The sequence below is a fragment of the Octopus sinensis genome, linkage group LG1 (assembly GCF_006345805.1).
Source record: "Octopus sinensis linkage group LG1, ASM634580v1, whole genome shotgun sequence".
Taxonomy (NCBI): Eukaryota; Metazoa; Mollusca; class Cephalopoda; order Octopoda; family Octopodidae; genus Octopus; species Octopus sinensis.
The window spans coordinates 194698976-194704975 of NC_042997.1; the positions used below are offsets into that span (position 1 = coordinate 194698976).

Below are 6000 nucleotides of genomic sequence, written 5' to 3' on the forward strand. Positions count from 1 at the left end.
GTGAACCTTGCTATCCTTCTATTCCTAGCATGCGAAATGACTGCGTAGAGGATGGGTTGCTTGAGTTTATTGCGATAAAATAATGAAAGAAATGTGCATTCAATAATTAGTGTTAGCATTGAACTTTCCTTTTTAGAAAGATTTCCTGGGCATAATGAGATAAAAAGACAGAAAAATGACAAGTGTAATTTTTCTGAGTTTTTTTTTCTTACAAAACGAAACTTGAAATTTCGAAAATAAAATTGAGTCAGTATGTATGTGCCTTATATAAGTGTTTGTATCGAGTTCAAAATCCTATATTGCTCAGTTATTTGAACAAATTTTCAAATGTTCTATTGCGGTACCTCTCCCGCCACAGGAACAATCAAATATGTAGGCAACGAGTTTGAGGAAGTCCTGTCGAGCGAATTATTTTGCATCATAAGAAAAATTAAATAACTACAATTTATATTACAACTAATTTGCAGGAGTGCCTAGGGTTAAACTAAAGCATTTAACCGTGCCTAGTACTACTTAGAGTGGACCCGACGGGCGCACTCTCAATTTAAAAAAAGAAACCCCATGTAAACGGTGAAGGGTTATCTAGCTACCAAATAAAACAATCAATTGACGGGAATGAAAATTGCTTTCAGAACATTCTAAAACACCTTTCAATTAGGTTCACTTTTGAATAACATTTTATTTCATTATTTTCACTTTTCTTAATGACTACTTTTGAGTAAGATTTTATTTCAAAATTCGTTTTATTTTCACTTTTATGACTACTTTTGGGTAACATTTTCTAATTTAAAATTTGGGATCTTTTCATTTTGAACGGCAGTTTTTTTCTAGCGGTGTCATACGAAATTGTCACCCATAATTATGACCCTAGTATCGATCTATTGCATTTCAATCCGTTTTGGGGTTAGGGGGAAGGGTATCTTTTTTTTCTTCACAAATGTAAATAAACCCAATCTGTTTCTTAAACGAGGGACATATTCATACGGCACAGAATGTTTTCACCTAAAATAGACGTCATTGATTGGTTGAAATTGCAGAAATCGAAGAAAAAAAACAACAAATATCTTACAAACTATAGAATTTTCTCAATAAAGACAAGAGAAAAAGATGTTGAAGTTTAAAAGTGTTTAGTTACGTGGAAATTATTTTAAAAAACTGCCGTTCAAACCGAAAAGATCCAAAATGTTATATTTTCATTCAGTCGGTTGTTTTATTAGATAGATAATACACACACACCTCCCGATTTACAGTTTACACATTAATATATGGAGTTTGGGGGGGGGTTATCTCGGGTGACTTGCGCGTCCACTGACTCGTACGGATGCGCGCGTCGGGTCCACTCTTAAATAGTACCGAGTGTTTTCCCATAAAACAAGAAAAAATATTCTTGGATTGGGCGAGTACTAATTATTACAGTGTAGGAACTCGTTTGACCCTACCTGTCTGAGATTCGAAACCAAATCCATTGCATGTTTGTCAAGCAATCTCCACACCAGACGACTAATGGAAAATACGACCTACAAGGACCTTGTTGGTCACGGAAAGGTCAATCATTTGTTTAGGATTTGACCTACATACTTGGCCGCAGATCTATAACAGACCATTTCTTTTCTCGCCCTCAGCTGCAACACTTCCCTTCGTTCCTCACTCACCATACTAAAATCTTACGGCTGAAATCAAAGAGGGACAATGCCACCTTTACACTTTTTTCGTCTCTTGTCAGCGCCGTACATTCCCTACTCTACTAGCAGAAAGCAGCTTCCACACTATCGACTGCCAGGCAGCGGCCGAACCTTTTGTCACAGTCACTACGATTACTGCCGTCTTACTAACCACTTGTCGGACTAATAAAAATATAAATAGAATTCCTTCCATTTTTTAGTGTTAGTCTTCGATATTTCATTACTAGTTTCTTCGTTGTGAAAACCTCAAGCGTTGCAGCTACTCGCTACAATTGTAGTGGCTAGAGTTGTGTGTTAGTGTGAAATAGCCGATTACCAAGTGTTTCTCAATCATCTGGTATGGAAATGCAAACACAATTTCCCCGCTTGCTTGATAAGCAACAAGCAGGTGGATTCGGTTTCGAATCTCGGGTCCTACTACTGAGTGATTTTCTCCATAATCCAAAGTTTGATGCCCCTCCCCTAATATATTTCCTTTTCATATTTTTTCTTTACTCGTTTCAGTCATTTGACAGCGGCCATGCTGGAGCACTGCCTTTAGTCGAGCAAATCGACCCCAGGACTTGTTTGTAAACCTAGTACTTATTCTATCGGTCTCTTTTACCATGTGTGTGTGTGTATATATATATATATATATATATATATATATACACACACACATACGACGGGCTTCTTTCAGTTTCCGTCTACCAAATCCACTCACAAGGCTTTGGTCGGCCCGAGGCTATAGAAGACACTTGCCCAAGGTGCCATGCAGTGGGACTGAACCCGGAACCATGTGGTTGGTAAGCAAGCTACTTACCACTCCTGTGCCTATATAAATTTGTAAATTTATGAAAGATATTTTGGCAAATTTATAGTTTCACACCAGACTAGATTTTGGTAGTAAATAATTTTTTCCCAAGATATTTGGGGGGAGGGGCTGCAACCCCAATCTTTCATAATTCTTTAACATGCACATTTTTAAATGACATTTACTGAAATTATCGAGTGTAGCTTACATAATGCTGATATTTCGAACAAATCGAGAAAAAATTGGAATATCCTGAAGCAGAGGATATTGGAGATAACAAATTCGGTAGAAGAAAGAAAAATAATTTAAATTCCTCTAGAAAATTTTCGTTTCTAAATTTTAGCAATATAATCGTCGAAAGAAAAATAATTTAAAATTCCTCTAGAAAATTTTCGTTTCTAAATTTTAGCAATATAATCGTAAACTACATTCGAAGGTGTATCTTGCAAAATTTCTTTAAAAAATATACATTTTCCCGAAAGTTATAAGCGAACAAAGTTGGAGCTGGGGCGCCAAATTCAGTTAAGCCCTCAATCTCGAAGACATAAAAGACAAAGACGAGTCGCAGGAAATAAGTAAAGTAAATTTTGTGACAGTCCGATGCGGCGCAGATAAAGGACATTGGACCGCACCCCCTTTTTTTTTTTTTTCTACAGAAACCGACTTCTGCGAATCTAGAAAAAAAAAATCGGCATTTCTAAATTTTGGTAATTCATATTTAGAAAGTGGATCTTTTGGTTTGGCTGTTGTTACTAGCTTGTCGGACTTTCCCGGTTAGGGCGTACTTAAAAATTGAAGATTTTGAACCCCCCCCCCCCAAAAAAAAAAAAACACGTTTTCAAAATTATTTCTCCCCTCTCCACCCCTCAAGCCAAGAAAAAAAGGGGGTGGGGGAAATTAAAATTTTGAAAACGCTATTCGTAGTTTAGCTGCTGTTTCTAAACATGCTGAGTTTTGTTTAGATACTTTTTACGCCTGCTATTTTAGGAGGGGAGGGTTTGTTTGTTTGTTTTGTTTTGTTTTGTTTTTAAATTGAAATTTTACAATTTTTCAGAAACAATCTTTCTACATATTTCACAAAAAAAAAAAAAAATTCCAAAAAGTGAAAAAAATGGGGGTGGATAGTTAAAATTTTGAAATGCCGATTGATTGCAGTCGAAATGCAGTCGAAAAGGTGGGTCTCTGTAGGAAAAAAAAACCCGAAACGGGCTGCGGTCCGTGTATTTATCATCCTTGTGTCTCAACATTCTTCTAACATCACATTATAGACTCTTTCAATGTTCTGCATTTATCGCACACATCCTTTGTACACATGATGGCCTGTCTATTATTATGTATATATGACGCACACACATGTTAACATATAAATAAAATCATCTCTTAGACATTCTTCCCGGTTGTGCGTTTCTTTTCCTTCTGGCCCTTATACGCATTCATACTTTTCGCCTTTATTGTATCGACAGTGCGATGTACTAAAGGAGCCATTCTCATCACCTCTCTTTCGCACGGTCGTTTACACCTTTATAATCATTTCTACTATAAACACAAGGCCTGAAACTTTGGAGCAGGAGGACAAGTCGATTACATCGCCTCCAATGTTCAACTGGTACTTATTTCACCGACTCCGAAAGGATGAAACGGTGAAGTCAACCTCGGCAGAATTTGAACTCATAACAAAGACCGACGAAATGCCGAAATATGAAAATACATTGGGCAGGGTCGAGTCAAAAGACGGCCAAGTCCCTAAAATATTGGTCAGGTGCTAAAGTGATAAACAATTGTTATTTTTTAATTTATGATAGAATAATATAGAAGGAATGAACCAGAAGTATTTTACTCGCTTAGCTGTTTCTGAACGATGAATTTGAACTCATAACAGAGACCAACGAAATGCCGTAATATGAAAATACATTGGGCAGGGTCGAGTCAAAAGATGGCCAAGTCCCGAAAATATTAGTCTGGTGCTAAAGTGCCAATTATTTTTAAATTTATGATAGAAGAATAGAGAAGGAATGAACCAGAAGTATTTTACTCGTTTAGCGGTTTCTGAACGATGAAGTCAACCTCGGCAGAATTTGAACTCATAACATAGAGACCAACGAAATGCCGTAATATCAAAATACATACGACAGTCCCTAAAATATTGGTCAGGTGCTAAAGTGATAAACAATTGTTATTTTTAAATTTATGATAGAAGAATAGAGAAGGAATGAACCACAAGTATTTTACTAGCTTAGCTGTTTCTGGTTCAAATCCAGCAATAGTCGCTAGTTACTTTAGATCGAAGTCAATCAAGATCAAGTACATTTATGACAAAAGTTTAATATGAGGCAATCCCGACGCTTTTTGGCCTCTTCGCCCGCTTTATTAAGGTAAAGATTCGGGAAAAGGTGAATAAATGTTGACAATAACATCCTCGTTTCTTCCCAGATGGTGTATACAGAATAGCGTAACCTAATTTTTAACAATGGCAGGATGTCATTTAAAAATAATTTGGCTTTTATTTTTAGCAGGTCTATTACAAAAAATTCAAAAAGAATTTTTCAATTTTCGTTGTCGTGTTAATTCTCGTGTGTAGAATATAAATTCGTAAACATTTTCTGAAAATTCAAGAAAATAAAGTCAGGAATGGTTATATGGTGTCTGTCCCCATAGCTTATCAGTCGTTAATAAACGGATGTTGATACTATGATACAGTACACCATCCTTGCAAGTAACAGAATTAGTTTAACATAAACATAAAAAATATACGTTACAATATTATTTAAAGCTGAAAATTTCAGTATATGAAACGTATAGCAAACAAATATGAAGATATTTTTGAAACGAATTTTTTAAAAGTTGAAGTTTATGTGAAGTATAATAATCTATCTGGTTATCATAGAGAAATAAGGGTAAATTTATAAGGGTAAACTATAAATTTACCGAAATAAGGAAAATATATCTGGTTATATTTCGTTTTGCTTTTGACAATTTGTTCACTCAAACTTTTGAGAAGTAAATTTGAGTGGGAAGAAAAAACATTTTTTAAACGTTCATAAAGAAAAGTAAGCATCATATAAAAGCATTAACATGGTTAAGTAGCTGTTAAAAAGATAGACAAATATAAGTTTCGACAATTATACTTACATATATGAAGATGTCTATATAAATGAATATGTTGGTAGGTCAGCTGTTGACTGTTTTGAAATACGCGCTGGAATGAATGGTTTTTATAACGGGCAGCGAAGGGAGATAACTCTCATGAGATTTGGGCTTCAACAAAACAGAAGAACGAAGCACAGCATTTTGGGTCTTTTACAGATCATACTCTTTTACTTGTTTCGGTCATATGACTGCGGCCATGCTGGAGCACCGCCTTTAATCGATCAACTCGACCCCGGGACTTATTCTTTTGTAAGCCCAGTACTTATTCTATCGGTCTCTTTTGCCGAACCGCTAAGTAACGGGGACGTAAGCACACCAGCATCGGTTGTCAAGCAATGCTAGGTGGACAAACACAGACACACAAACATACACGCACAC

The 6000-nt window shown here is 35.9% G+C and overlaps 1 protein-coding gene across 2 annotated transcripts in view; it reads right to left on the reverse strand.

The window, feature by feature from the left end:
* The window catches only part of LOC115214109 (kinesin-like protein KIF22), a 45348-nt gene extending 39672 nt beyond the window's left edge, over window positions 1–5676 (reverse strand). For both annotated transcript variants that reach the window (XM_029783186.2, XM_029783171.2), the window contains exon 1: window positions 5605–5676. The gene's annotated coding sequence lies outside the window, so the exon portion shown is untranslated. The remainder of the gene's footprint in view (window positions 1–5604) is intronic.
* Window positions 5677–6000: the final 324 nt, after the last annotated feature.